General features: G+C 37.3%; 1 protein-coding gene across 1 annotated transcript in view; it reads right to left on the bottom strand.

The window, feature by feature from the left end:
• The window catches only part of LOC107689556 (AT-rich interactive domain-containing protein 1A-like), a 68,852-nt gene that overhangs the window by 44,544 nt on the left and 7,862 nt on the right, over positions 1 to 16,446 (bottom strand). The gene's annotated exons all lie outside the window — the stretch shown is intronic.

Here is a 16,446-nt window from a genome sequence, read left to right as displayed (position 1 = left end):
AAATAATGCGCAATACAAGCACTATTTAACCGGAGCGAATGAGACGTGTGTGAGAGAGAAGGGGTCGTCGGAGAGAAGAGAGCGAGAATGCGCGGCTGACGTTATTGCCTGTGCCGCTGGTAACAAACAGACCGGCTCAGAATCGGAAAGAAGTGAGACTGACCGATCCGGGCCGATCATAAGGAAAACCGGCCGATTCCGATCCCTGGCCGATTGATCGGTGCATCTCTATCATAAACTTAAATTTGCCGATGAACTGCCCATCTTTTTTCCATTTGTGAAAGCGTTTTGATTCTGAAGTTGTTTTACGAGACTCGAAATGAATAGTAAAGTAACATGAGATTCAGAAAGAACAAAACTACATCGTTCACATTATAAATCAGCAAAACTCATTACTCATGATTTTCCCACTTCTCAAAGATCACTAGGACCAGTAAAGGCACAGAGACACAGGACAGGACTCTTGAAACCTGAGAATAGATGACAATAACCCTGAACCAACATACAGAAATACCAAACTTTCCTATAAGTTTGATCGCAACATAATCACTGCTGTTAACAGTGTTCACTGTTTGTTTGAATACATGTCATTAACGGCATGATTTTTACTGTACATTTCTGCCATTTGGACATCACCTTGACAGTCACCACTGATAAGCTACTCCTAAATGTAATGTAGAAACGTTCATTTTCTGAATTGAAATGGTCACAGGTCCCAGCAGCTCTAATGAGGCTCTTCCATCAGTAGGAGGAAGAAACATGATATTTTTAAACCGATGCTTCTAGTGTGGACAACTCAGTTGATTAATGGAAGAAATATTGTTTTGTAGCTCAGAAGTCCAGCACAGAGACAGCTTGTTCAAGTGATCATTTTTGATAACACACAGGGCCCTATGATTTCCACGGAATGGAATTTACTGTGTAAGATGGAATGTCACGGAATTTGCCAAATCATGAATGAATAAATCAAAAGTAGGACAGTACACTCAAATCAAATTGTGATATGGACTAGAGTCTGCGAATATTAAACCACAAAAAGACTATTTAAATATGAAATTTGAGAAAAACTACCATCATATCACATACACACACAAATCTCTTAACGGCAACCCGTCAAAACAAAAGTTCGGGTTAACTTGAAGAAACTGTGATAAATATATTACTATTGTACAGTAGAACGTACGTCTTACTACTAATACTGCTGCTACTAAATTTAATACTCAAACTTTATTTTTAAGGGGAAAAAAATTTAAAAAAATAAAAACGCATGGAATTTCTGCCATGTTTTAATTTTAATAGTAAACCTCTGTTGTGCAGCACTTTGTTTGCCAAAAAAAGAAAAACTGTTTGTTTGATTTTCATTTGATTCAAATATCAATTAAATTAATGTTTTATGCCATAATTTGATTACCAGAAGCATTCAATTACATAACACAGAATTTCTGAGGGGGGAGGGGTCGTTTTGATTATTACATTTTATTAAACTATTAAAATGGAATCCAGAAAAATGAAAATGGAAAACAAAGAATTTGATGGAAAACAAAGCAGAAATTGAGAGAAAGAAAAAAAACATTTCATAGGGCACTAAATAATTTGATTTTTGTTCAACTTTTAATAAATTACTGTTAACTAATAAAAGTTCCGTGTTTAAAATGGGGGAAAAAATTAAAAAAGGAAAAAATGGAATTTGTTAAAAAAATTAAATGGAACTTGGGAAAAAAATGCAACAGATTTTATAGGGCCCTAAATACAGCAGTGTTCACGTATATAAGAAGAGTAGGTGCTTCATCTCGTCTACATGCTGTGATGAAGCATGAGGTTACAGCTGAGATCAGTGAAGCCTTTGACCGAAAGTGTAATGGAAGAGGATGAAGAAGAAGAAGAATTATGTTTGAACAAAGATCTGAGCAAACCTCTGACCTCAAGTTGCCATCTCCATTTACAGTCTTGGGATTTTACATGGTTAGAATAAGTAAGATTTAATGCCGCTGCATGTCCAGTGAAAACTATTACTTCAACAACAAATTTATTTCTGTATGTCGCTTTGAGGAAACGGCCCACAAATCAAGACGGCAGGCCAATGGACGTCTAATTCCTCGTTCTGCTCGAGACTGGGGTAAACATGTAGTTGTCGGCACGTTCCCGCATCCAGTCTGGAAAACGCTGAGGTTGCTTTCACACAGTATTATGTAGATGAATCACCCCCGGGCTCCTGAAGTGTGGGAATGAGGGTGGGCCGTGACGGCGAGAGAGAGAATGACAGTTGTTCAGAAATGAAGTGCTTTTAATTCATCCTCGGGCAAGGTCAGAGATGAGCAGCAGCATATCTCGCCGTCTCTCGTTTTTAAATAGACAGACGTACTTTATTGATCCCTGAGGGGAATTCAAGGATTTCCCGCCGCAGTCTTACTCGCTGAGGGCCAGAGCTTCCCCTTTAACTTTTTAATCAATGATACTAGTTAACCGCAACAATAACAATGAGCCAGTCGTGGGATTTTCTCTTGAAACATCCCTGGCTTTCCCGAAAAAAAGACCTTGCAGAAACCCGAAATCTATTTGAAACAGCGGCTTTTTGAAACGGGATGATTAAGGAGAAATAAATGCAGTGTGAGAATTGCTTATTAGCAATAGACTGGATCAGGAAAAAGAACATTTTACTTGCATCTTCCAAAAAAGCTAAAAACAAAAGAAATAAAGACACAAGTGTAAAACATTTTTTTTTAAAAGTGTAAATAAAAATTGTTAAATAATGAAGAAAAAAATAATGAAGAAAAAACTAAATATTTTAATTCAAGAATTACTTCAAATTTACAGCAGTGTAGATTTAATAATCCCCAAGAAATGGCTTGATGAGTGCAGTTTTCTTTCTTGTGTTTACGTTACACATCAAAAAGTTAAGGTTAGCCATCAGCACATGGGATATAGGCAACTTCAGACAAAAAAAATTATAAAATACATCAATAAAAATTCAAATTAAAAAAAAAAAAAAAAAACTAAGGAAGAGGAGGTTATTACAATTCGATTAAGCAAAACTTTCTTTGGGGACAAAAAGCACATGGGGTTGTTGTTTTTCTATGTTTTGTGGGGGGAAAAAGTCTCTTACTCAGAGACCCAGACTGCATTTATTTAAATTAAAATGCAGTAAAAACAGTAATAATGTGAAATATACATATATTCTACAATTTAAAATAAATGCTTTCTATGTGAATATCATTTAAAATGTAATTTATTCCTGTGATCAAAGCTGATTTTTCAGCATCATTACTCCAGTCTTCAGTGTCACATGATCCTTCAGAAATCAGTATAATATGCTGCTCAAGAAACGTTTTCTATGTGAGTGAGTGAGTGAGTGAGTGAGTGTGTATGTGTGTGTGTGTGTGTGTGCGTGAGTGAGTGTCTGTGTGTGCGTGTGTGTGAGTGAGTCTCTGTGTGTGCGTGTGTGTGAGTGAGTCTGCGTGTGAGTGATGAGTGAGTGGGTGAGTGAGTGAATGAGTGAGTGAGTGTGTGTGTCTGTGTGGTCGGGCCGTTCAGTGTGTGTGTGAGTGAGTGAGTGAGTGAGTGAGTCTGTGTGTGAGTGGGTGAGTGAGTGTGTGTGTGAGTGAGTGAGTGTCTGGTGAGTGAGTGAATGAGTGAGTGAGTGTGTGTGTCTGTGTGGTCGGGCCGTTGGACTGAAGCATGATAGCACAGATAGCGCCGGCTCTACTGAGCCAGACAGATGGATTGGGTACGGACGATAAACAACTGCTGCTAATTTAATCCTCCACACGGACAAACGCTCCAGGCCTGCAGCACAGGACTACTGTTGTGCCAAAACTCCAACACACACAAATACAGATCACAGCGCTCGTGTGTAGTTCATCCGGGAGCGTCAGCGCTGAACATGTACAGTCACACGCAATCAGAACGAGCGCAAAGATGTCAGCTCCTCCAGAACGTGCTGCACTCTTACTTGGTGAACTTAAACACACTTACAGCAGTGTACCTTTAACTATTAAATTCAATACTTGGTCCATCAATAGCACATGTTTTCTATTGCAAGGTATGTATGACGCTCCATGTTAAATGAAATGAGTTATATTGGTTTTGTTCTAATTTTTTGGTGAAATGAGAAATCATTAGGCTATATTTTTTCCCCTCCATATCATACAATATCAATATTCATCACTATATTCATTTACTTTTAATAGGGAAGGAAGTTGTTAGACCTTGAGAACGAATGTAAATATTTCCTTTTTGTTCATTTTTATGGTAATTTAGGGTCCCATATGTCCCATAAATTGTGTTTTTCATATTTATTTATGGATTCTGTTTTATGATTTAATATAAATGTATCATCAAAAATGGTGTCTGATGAAGAGAAAAAAATTAACAATTTAAAAACAAAATAATTTAATAAATCTTTTAAAATAATCAAATAAAAGCTATTTACAACAAAACATTGCATTTGTATTTTTTATCAAATAAGATGCTGCACAACAGAACAGTATAAATAAAACCTCAAACATGGATTAAATAATGTCTTGGTTATGATATTGCTTTAAATTATTTATTTTTTTTTATTATTATTAACTTTGACAAGCACATTTTAGCACACAATATTAATGTATTTTCGTAATAATTTCTTCAAGTTAAAAAAAACACTTATTTTGGTGGTTTGTGGTGAAGATCTCAAATGAAATGGTGAAAAGCGACTCTGGACAGTCATGTGTTCATGTCGCAGACACTGAAAACAATGTGAGCGTCACGTGTTGAGTTTGTGACGAAACCGCGCCATTCGTTCACACAGAGACACGCAGAACATGCAGTTATTAGCCACATGCACTAACAGGCTGCTGTGTTTATTACTGCTGTGTGATCGGCTATTGGATTCATCCATATAGAGTAAAACTGTCCACAGTGTACCATCGTTATCACTGACAGATTTTAATCGCGATCTTGATATATCATCACATGATATCTCGATACATTTATCACCCAGCCAAAATGCTTACATTTTTTTAATTATTCTCAAAACCTTTTGATATTTCATGTGTAGAAGGTGGTCGGCGTGAACTGTTTGAGGTCTGGCGTCACAAAAACACAAGTTAGCAGCAATGCTTCCAGCTGGTTTACTCTGCAATGGGAGTGCGGCTCCAAATGAGATTCGGTCCTCACTTAGACGAGTCTCATCTTCTCAACCGCAGATTCTCTTCATTTGTTGAGTAAAGGACTCGCTGAAGGAGAAAGCCATACTGCCTCAATTCTCAATTATACCGCACCAGCTTGAGGAATAACAAAGCTATAAATTGAGAAAACGAGCAGCAGTGGCGTCACGGGAAAGACGAATTATAGTGACTTTTACAGTCATCGACTCACGCAATGGGACGACTTCAGACACATTCACAGATAAACTGGACAGCCCTGATGCTCCTCCAACTATCCTGATGAACTCCAGACAACTGGAGCAACTGAAAAAGGCTAACCGACCCACTGATGTTCACATCACATACACAAGGATGAACAAAGTGTTATTTCATGGAAACAGTACATCACAATATAGTTCTTTGCACCACGTTTACATATAAAAATATGTTTAATTAAATGAAATAAAGGTCCGCTCACTACAATATCTATAACAACGTTAGGTGTCCACACTAACAGACAGTAACATTCAGTTCTGTATTATTTTAAAAGTAAATTTCCTCAACACTGTCTGATAGTGATTCCATTATCACTACAACTGTGTATTTGCTATTCTCATAGAATTAGGACAATTAATAAAAATAGTTAAACAATTAAAATAATAATATAGTTTTCGTTACAGTTATCATGCTTGGTGTGAATGGGCCTTAATACCCATTTTTGCTAAATTCAATTAATTAAACACTTTATAAATGAAAGTTAGCCTACTTGATTTCATTTGAATATTTGTTTGGGGAATGTTTTGCATGCGTGCAAAAACACAAGTTAAAAAAAGAAGACTCAAAACTAGGGATGCACCAAAATGATAATTCTTGGCCGAAGGCCGAATACGGTTTTTCACGTTTTTTTTTCCCCCATGTATTTTGCCAATTTTTTTTCACCATTGCGCAAATTAAATAGCCAAAATGAGCTTTTTACTGTTTTTTTCTTGCTTTTCCAAGAAAAAATCTATTACAAAACAACAATTTAAAAGTATCTGGCACTGAACATTTTTTAAATAGCTTAAAAGCGCCGTGTGCATTTTACTTTCACTTTTGAATTAGTGGCAGTTATGCGTCAATTGCTTGAATGCAACAACAAAATACAACGTCAAACTCACTTTAGCATATATATAAAACATAGAACTTAACAAAACAAATACAAATACACCATTCTATAGGTCAGGCTATGCCTAATATAAAATAACAGATAACTTACATAAAGTTTAAATAGGTATACAAAACTGGAAATAGGCTAAGTAAACATGTGTAATATATATAACCAAATAAATAAGAAAGTAGAACGTTTTCTGTCAATATGAGACTTTCGACTTTTCGACATTATCCGCTATAGGTAAATAACTTGAATAATAATAAGGTGCAATAAATGGTAACTTATTTGTGCAACAAACCAGCATGTTTATGGCTATGATAATAAATTAAAATATGATGACAAATACCAGTTTGCAATATAAAGCAGCATAATTAATATATTCTAGTTACATCCAATCTTACGTTAAAAATTAGGTTGATACACACACCTGTGACTGCATATCAGTTCAAATCTAAATATTCTTAAAAATTAAAAGTTTGTCATTTGGAAGTGGGTAGGCCTCCTTGCATTATTATGCTGTTACATTATGATTCAGTGGCATAAAATGGTCTTTAAAATGACAATAATATCGCTTATCGGAATTATTTCTGAGGCAATATATCGCACAACAAAAAGTTGTTATCGTGACAGGCCTACTCCCAGCTGACAGCGGTCCAGCGCTGGCATACAACAGGACCGATGTGGAAGAATATGGAGTCACCGAGTGATGAAGTGGCATGTGTTTCCAGCTGCACTCAGAACACGTCAATCACAAGCTGTGCAAATATGCATTCCTTTAGGAAACGCCACCATGGCCGACTACACTGACAGCAGAGATGGCATATTTCTGGTTAGTGCATTGTTTTGGGCCTGTCAGCCAGGCCTGCTGCTCAGCCAGTGCTTCTGAAACATCAGAAGGTGGTTAGCATTATGGCTTTGTGGTGACAGCTGCGAGTCAGAGATGCCCTCAGCAAACCATTACAGGAAGAGACGTTAGAAAGACAGAGACTTGACGACAAAGCAATGCTGTTACAGGTAGTGGCTCACAGAGGCCGATATATATTGAATATTGACTGATATATTGCCAAGCATTTTTTATTTAGCAGCAAGACCGGTAATTGTTTTGTTTTTTTCGGCCGATATGTCAGAACTTGAGAAACACTTGTAAGAGAGGGTTAGGCCTATAAGATACCCACAATTTTAGTTTAAAAGAGTACAAAGACATTTTTATCGGTCATAACTTCTGGAGAATATCAGTGAAGAGTCTGGACAAAGATTGTGCACATGTAGACTGCCTGCATTAGCGAACACTGTAAAATAGAGTACACTTTGAAAGGCTACCCGTTTGACTGTATGCATAAGCTAGCGAACGCGTTGGGCTTAATGCTTTTAAAGGTAGTGGTCAACCGATATATTGCCAAGGCCAATATATTGGCCGAAATTTGGCTTTTTTTTTTAAACAGCAGCATCAGCCAGTCATTTTTTTCTCTTTGGTTGGTAAGCTGAAACTTTTATTTTGACAGCACTGAGATAATCAGTCAAAAATATAGCCATCAAAAAAAACAAATAAAAAAATCCATATCACTCAACCGGAAGTTACAGGACTTCACTAGCTTAAAGGAAGGGTAGGTGATTTCGGAGAGGCTAACAATAGCAAGCTATCTTTGAAAGCATAAGATCCCAACCTCCTTGCATAATCACTCTCCAAAGCCACGCCCCCTCCAGAACACATGACCGTGCACAAGCAGAGCAGAGGCTAAGCAGCAACACGATGAGAGACGGCGCTGGTGGAGGGTTGAATGCAGTGCTGTCAGATTACCTCATGTCTCATTCACCGGTGAGAAAATATTACAGTACAAAACGCATAATAATACAATAATAACGGCTTCCATTCTTACTCGGTCTGCAATAGTGTAATATAACACACTGATGACGGATCATGTCTGTGCGAACAGGGGGCACCGAGGTATGTAGATACATATGCTGACAGGTAGGCAGGACCCTACGAGGTAGCCCTCGGATCGAGGAATATGATTGGATGAAAATTTTATGCTCCTACTAGTGCTGCAACGGATCACAAAATTCACGGTTCAGATCATATACGGATTTTGAGTCCTATACCATAGCAAAAACTACTAGCTTAACTAATAAAGTTAGTAATAAAACAAGAACAATTACACAAATTACAAGCATAGATGAAAACAACAAATCACAGTTACAAATATCAGAATTTAGGTGCAGAAATGTAATAATTAAGTTTAACACAATAGTGCTCACTGCACAAGTTAAATACAGATTAATCTTTGTTAGAGCTGTGGTGTTATTTGATTAGCAGACAGAAACAGGTATTTATTGGCTGCTGTCGCTTTAAGACCAAATGCACAGCCCTAATACACTGACACACATCCGGTTTCTTTCTCACCTGTTTACGTTCACTTAAGAAATAACCGACTGCGTTTACTAGAATACTTGCCAAAGCGGGTATTTTAACATAACTGTGTGTATGTAAATAAAAGTAATCACGCTATGTCTGAATCGCGCCTCTGTCTCTCTCTGCGTGTGTGCGCTTCGGCTGCGCACGGCAGTGGCTGAGCGCACAGAAAAAAGTGTGCGAGGTAAAACTGCTTGAATGTGTAAACTGGCAAGACAAAACATGTGCAAATGATAAACTTTCACTCTATGATGGTTAAAGTAAACAGTTAAACTGTGGGGCCTGGTCCGTACAGATCACGGATCATCTACGATCCGTTGCACCCCTAGCTCCTACGCCTTCCACAGACCATATAAATACATTTAGACCATTTAACTTAGTGATTGCTATCGGGATGTGAAGAGACTTTCAACTAGCATAGCAAAAAAACATGTTTTTGAACCAAATCACCTACCCTGCCTTTAAGAAGGTTTCTATTGTCATATACAGGTGCATCTCAATAAATTAGAATGTCGTGGAAAAGTTCATTTATTTCAGTAATTCAACTTGGGCTTCCATACCACCTCAGCAGTGCCACAAACTGATCACCTCCATGCCACGCCGAATTGAGGCAGTAATTAAAGCAAAAGGAGCCCCTACCAAGTATTGAGTACATGTACAGTAAATGAACATACTTTCCAGAAGGCCAACAATTCACTAAAAATGTTTTTTTTATTGGTCTTATGAAGTATTATAATTTGTTGAGATAGTGAATTGGTGGGTTTTTGTTAAATGTGAGCCAAAATCATCACAATTAAAAGAACCAAAGACTTAAACTACTTCAGTCTGTGTGCATTGAATTTATTTAATACACAAGTTTCACAATTTGAGTTGAATTACTGAAATAAATTAACTTTTCCACGACATTCTAATTTATTGAGATGCACCTGTAAGATATCCTTCATAAAATAACAAAGCCGTGAACAAGGTAGCCCTCACTAGTGGTCGACCGATATATCGCCACGGCCGATAAGTTTTTCTGTTGAGATCGGCAGCGCCTGAGCACAGTGCTCACATTCTCCCTCTTGTTCGCCGTCATCGTTAACAGTTCTGTCTAATACGGATAGAAGTCTTATAAAAGTCTTATAACAACTGATTTTATATTATTAGTAATAGAAAGGCAAACATTATAATATTTTCTTGTTTGCCGTCAGCATTCAGCAAACACGTATTTATATAATTTAAACAAATATTTTCAAAAAACTTGCAAACTTAGTCGAATTCAGCTGTGAGATCTTATGAAGTGTGTATGTGACCTGCATGATCGTGTGTTCGCTGCGTGACGGTTGGTCCGTGTGAATTGAATGCGGACAGGAGGAGTTCAGCTTCACTGAGACGCACGATCGACAAACTTTAAACTCATGATTTTAAATTATGCTGCGCTTCATGCTTTTGCCCACTGCCATATTCATGTAATTTTCACTGTGTGCTGTATGTAAAATGAGTGTTACCCTGGCTTTATTTGAAAAAATATGATTAATGCACACAAACTTCCCAGAATACTGAGTGCCCTGTTGGTTACAGTGTTTACTTCCTTTTTAATTATATTTGTATTAAATATTTATTTATTTGTGAAAAATACTTTGTCATCTAAAGTATAAGTATGTTTATTTAACAATTATTTTTAATCAATTTTCAAATTATTTCAAATTTCTTAAATATTAAAATAAACAAAATTATATCGGCTTTATATCCGCTGCTTTCCAAGATATCGGCATCAGCTGTCAAAAAACCAATGTCGGTCGACCACTAGCCTTGACATAAATAATTTTGGCCTGAAAAACAAATAAGGCACTGAAATAAAGCACATTAAAAAAACATTTCAGACTACACACTGACAGATCATTCATGTTACTCTGACAAAACGAATGGCAACACTAACAACCGGTTTGTTTTAGCGGCTCCGGTGCTTTGCATAATTCTCAGATACCGTTGGATTGCGGGCATGCAAATCTTCAGGCCAGTGTTTATATGAATGGAACGACTCCGACACCACATAAACAACATAAGAGCACCGAAGAACTCAAGATCACCATTACGTTCTGATTTATACCCTTTAGATGAGCAATAGCGCAGAAATAATCACAAGAACCAAAAAATTATTTAGTGTGTTTTCCAACAGAGAGACAAAACGTCTTCAGACTGATCGTAAAATCAAAGCTAGAGTATGATAATAACATTCCCTGACAGATGACTAATAAAAAGACGCAAAAGCAACTTGAGCAATACACGAGTATGGTTAGACATTATAGCAGTAAGTGTTTTGTATGCATTTTGATCCAGCAGACAAGCAAATGAGGGTCTGAAACCACCTTTCCCACCGATTCTTAAGTTGTGGTTTCATATCACTCGGGTTTAGTGTGATTTGTGATTTGTGTCAGACTCTAGTAGGCAGTAAAAGGTTAATGGCGTTCTCCACACAACACACACATATATGTATCATGTAAATGAAGCCCACAGACTCGGAGACCATAAGTTTGAAGAAGGAAATTACTATGCTAATATGCTACATTTTAAAAGTAAATGTCAAAAGAAAATACATTACCCTCACAATTCCAAACAGCCCTGTAGAACTGCTTAAATGTGACATTTCCCCAATCACAGAGGAGAAAGGGAACACCTCATGGCCAACCGTCTGCTACAGCAAATGATTAGCACTGAATTTCAAACAACTGATTGCACCAAGGCGGTGCTTAGCTGGGCGTCTGAGACTATTCCTCATTGTGCGAGCATGCAGAACTTCCAACCAAGAAGAGGGGAAGGAGAAAAGAAACAAACAAAAGAACAAATTAATAAATTCAGACAATTTGCATGCACTCAGTCCTAGACCGTATACAATAATAGACTTGGTACAAACCAAATCATAACACGCCAAAAAGCTGCCACACTTGAGAACTTAAGTCATCAAGTTATTACAATAACAAGAAACTTTATGTAGCACCTTCCATAAAAATGGTGCAGCTCAAAATACTTTACAATAAATAAGTTCAAGGTTTTACAATAATAAAGCACTTCTAGTGCTTAAAAGCATTACAATAAAATTAATCAATTACAGTAGCTAAACGTATTTAGGCAGATGCAACGGTAGCCACTAGTGTTGTCAAAAAACCCGGTACTTCGGTACCAAGTCGGTACTAAAAAAATGAAAACGTTACGGTACCAGGTTTTTTTAAGTACCGGTGGTACCGAGTACCCGGTCAACCCGGTTCTTGATGCGCTATTCGAAAGGTGCGCAGATGCGTTCTCTTCATAAAAGCACTGAGACGTGGCGACATCAAAACGAGGAAACACACCAAACTAACAAAACACTTTAAAGACAGACACCCAGATCAAGTGAAAGAGTTCAAGCAGGTAAGTTTCATTTTAATTTGTAATATTTAGATCTTCCATACATTGATTTGGGCATGTCAGTGCCTGTGTTTACACGCGATCAAATGGAGTATATTTTGAAAAGCTGTGCTTTTGGCTGTATGTGTATGCTAAGTGTTTGTGTGAAAACTGAACTATACTTTGGGCTTAAGAGATCAAATCAAAGAACAATCACCATTAGGAATGTTCAAACTATTTTTTATTAATTAGTCAACTAATAAGTAGTCAAAGAATTTGTATAATTAGCCTGGTTTCAGGTTCACTTCACCCTAATCAGCTTTATGTAAGACTCTTTATAAACAACTAAATGGAGAGACTGGAAGAGAGCGAAAAATGTTTGAGGTGGAACCTTTTCTTTTTTTACTTAACACGTCACCTCGAAAATACAACACTCATTGTTTGAGAATGAATTTAATGAGACTATTCACATGGTATCAATCTGCAGGCACTCAGCACACACTACCAGTACTGTAAAGGCCTATTCATATCACACCAAGCACAAATGTTCAGTGCAACACGATATTAAACACCTTCACACTTTAAAACCATGACAATGTTCAGTTTTTCGCATACATTGATTTATTTGTGGCGCCCCGCCACAATATCAAAACTGACCGCCACAAATAGATTTTCCAAAAGGCTTTGACATCGTTGAATAAACATGAGCACTGCACGTTTCAAAGTCGAAATCCGGTGCGGGTGTTTTTATATTACTGTATTTCTGAAGGAAACCGACTGTCTTCAGAAAATTATGGATGTCATTTTCCTTTCATCTTCTGGGGAAACCTCTATCTCTCCCGCTCTACAAGCGCCTCCTGCTGGCAGAGAATGAATTTGCATATATATGCCGCCACAAATAAAGTGCAAGTCTGTGGGAAACACTGCTTTTGTTATGAATATTATTCAATATTTTAATTTGAATGTCGGATTGAAATTAACAATGCTGTTATTAGAGTAGTTAATCATTAGCATACGCATAATAATATAATGAGCATTAGAATTAAGTTTATTTATTAACTATTTAATGCTCTTATAACTTTTATTAGGATAAAAAAAAAACAGGAGGACATGATGATATTTACTGCTATAAGTTTGATTGCATCATATAATAATTGCTGTTAATAGTGTTCATCGTCTGTTTTATTACGTCTTAAATTGATTTCTGTACATTTCTGCCATATGTACATTAACTGACAGTCACCACTGATAAGCTACCACTAAATATTGTAGAAACTTCATTTGCTGTAAAGTTGCTTTGCAATGATTTGTATTGTGAAAAGCGCTGTACAAATAAACTTGACTTGACTTGACTTAACATTGTTTGTGTCATATCAGTCAGAAAAGCAGTTCTGGGCTTTTTTTTTTATAGCTAACTTAGTTGTTATTCTTGGCTGAATAACTCAAGAAGGTTTTAAAAGCCCTTTAAAATTAAATATGTACACAGTTTGGATTAAATTAAAGTATAGTCCAATTTTTTTAATTAGCATGTTTTGCTTTGGTACCGAAATTGGTACCGAGAACTGTGGATTTTCACTGGTACTGGTACCGAATACTGAAATTTTGACAACTGAATACTGACAACACTAGTAGCCACAAGACTATTTTCTGATGCACATTAATAGACACTGTTACAGGATTTTTTTTTCAGCTGTAAACTAGCTAAAAGAAGGGAAAAAATAAATGCATTTGAAAATAGTTAATGCTTTTGAAGATATTTAATATACTCCCATTTGTGCAACTGAAACACACATTCAGTTATTTATATTTAGATATAAACAAGTCAGTGTGTCAGCAGAATATTGATGCAAAATGCACTGCAACTTGGAAGGATATACTTTCTCACCAGCACACTAGCATGGGTTTTATCTAGATTCATCTTTGTGGAGTGTAATATTCTCTCTGGCAGCACTGTAATTAGTATGCTCACAGTGTGCTGTGCTTTAGCTGAGAGACCAGCGCTTTTCAGGCCTGGAAGTGAAGTACCACAAAACGCCACATTTTTGATGTCTCCTTTAACACAGATAAACTTTGATCATCCGGGGCCAGTTGCACATGCTGTGCACAAGTTAAATCTACGCCTAGTTGTGGCGCAAATGGGCGTTAAGTTTCAATTTATATAGTACTAAATATTAGAGCGCTGCACGATTAAAACTTAAAATTAAAATTATGCCCATTTACACTTTAAAGAGAGAAGATTATGTGAATAAATGACATGAAGCTGATCTAAACAGTAGGGGTGGGAATCTTTTCACCTCACAATTAGATTCATATCGATTCTTGGGGTCACGATTCAATTAAAAATCTATTTATTTTATGCATAGATTTGATTCTAGTTTGATGCTTTGTGTTAATTTTTCTAGTAGACAGCCTAGGTTTAACATGTCTTAAGATATACTACAGAAATGGAATAATCAAATGTAAAAAAAAAAAACACTATATAGTTTTCACTGTATGAATTACATATAAATTGATTCAAAAATAAAGAAACAAAAGTGATTCATTTTTTTTTTATTATTAACGTTAATGTAACAGACGGCAACAGTTTATTTGGCTGCTGGCCCTTTAAGAATGAATGCATGGCTCTAACATACTGTTACATTCTGTTTACGTTCATGTATGAAATAAATGACTATGTTCATGTGAATACTCCACACGATGTGCATTTTGCCATAATTGTGTGTGTATTTGCCCATTTAAGCGCAATAAGCTGTGGACGAGAACTGAATTCGGGATTGTTTACTGTTATTAATAACACTCTAATGGGTCAATAACTTTTAGTAGTACAGTACTTGGTGTTCATGCCAAAAAAATTTATAATATATGTATTGCTCCTTATTAATTTTAAAATACAGTTCCTGAATGTTATAAACATATAAATACCTAACATGTTAACTTTAAGTATTGTATTTCATTGCAAACTTAATTTTATCACTACATTTAGACTCAACATTAACAGGATAAAGGCTGGATCACTGAAGGCAAACGTCACTATGCAACTACACATTACTCATATAGCAAAGACTTTACATCCTAGTAAACAAGTTTTGCCTTAAGAAGCAATGATGCAACAAAACTAAGTTACAAAATAACTCTTAATTAACAAGACTGTGGATTTAAGTTCCAATTTAAGAAAAAAATAAAAACTTACGAATGGTTTGAGCAACTCTACACAGATCATTAGTGAAGGTACCAGACTTGGACTCAGTGAAGGACGATATCCAACATTTGTAGCGTTGGGTTCCTCCAGAACCAGAGTTAGTACAGTTTGCACAGAAAAAACTCAAAAAGCGTCCAATCAGGGTCAAGTGAACTCATATAAGACTTCCCACCGAATCAACTAGTCATTCAGGCAAACCAGCGAATAGTCCATTTTGAAAGCACAAACTATTGCTTTATTTACCTCAAAAGCACGTACTTTCCAACCACCAGCACGGTCTGATATATCTGGTGCACAAGTGAAAAGAGAAGAAAGAGGCATGACAAGAAAGAGCCGGAGAAATATGAGGAGTGGATACTGTGTGTAGATGAGTTCGAGGGCTACACGAGGGCTTTTGCGTGGGTAAAGAGAGCGTGCGAGAGGCCAATTTGTGCAGAGTCTGTTCGACCTAAACGCTCCTGAAGAGACGGACGGATGGCCGGTGGTGCATGCAGCATGAGCGGGTCAGAGCCTTTCTCCCAGCGTCCGCTAGCATGTGCGCGCTCACACACACACACAAACAAACACATTCACAAGTGCACAGCTGTCACCGGCAGGCAGCAAAGGATCATTCACAAAAACACACCCCTCCCGGCTCTGTTTCCCTAAGTATCTGCGACACACACTCACACACTCACACAGAGTGAGGCAGCATGTGGAGATTCATTACTCAGCAGTGCAGACAGTGTGCTGTGGCAGCAACAGTTCACTCATTACCCTGCAGGCTACTGAGACTGTGCCCTTCACTCGAGGACGCTGGGATAGGGTTCTCCCTCTCAAACAGAAACTCGCTGCTCTCAGGGTTACCGGACGGGTCAACGCCAAAGTCTGGGTCAGAAAGACTGGTCTTAGATCACTTTATCGTTATTATCGCAGGAAGACTAATTCTTATCGTGGGGAGAATTTTTACCGGTATATCGCAAACGATAAGATATCGCCCATCCCTAGTAAGTGAGTGAGTGAGTGAGTGTGAGAGAGTGAGTCTGTGTGAGTGAGTCTGTGTGTGTGTGTGAGTGAGTGTGTGTGTATGTGTGTGTGAGTGAGTGTGTGTGTATGTGTGAGTGAGTGAGTGTGTGTGTCTGTGTGAGTGAGAGTGAGTGAGTGAGTGAGTGTGTGTGTCTGTGAGTGAGAGTGAGTGAGTGAGTGAGTGAGTGAGTGT

Source organism: Sinocyclocheilus anshuiensis, unplaced genomic scaffold, assembly GCF_001515605.1.
Source record: "Sinocyclocheilus anshuiensis isolate Anshui unplaced genomic scaffold, SAMN03320099.WGS_v1.1 scaffold369, whole genome shotgun sequence".
Lineage (NCBI taxonomy): Eukaryota > Metazoa > Chordata > Actinopteri > Cypriniformes > Cyprinidae > Sinocyclocheilus > Sinocyclocheilus anshuiensis.
Note: the sequence above shows the minus strand (reverse complement) of the source record. Positions and strands in the feature narration are given on the sequence as shown.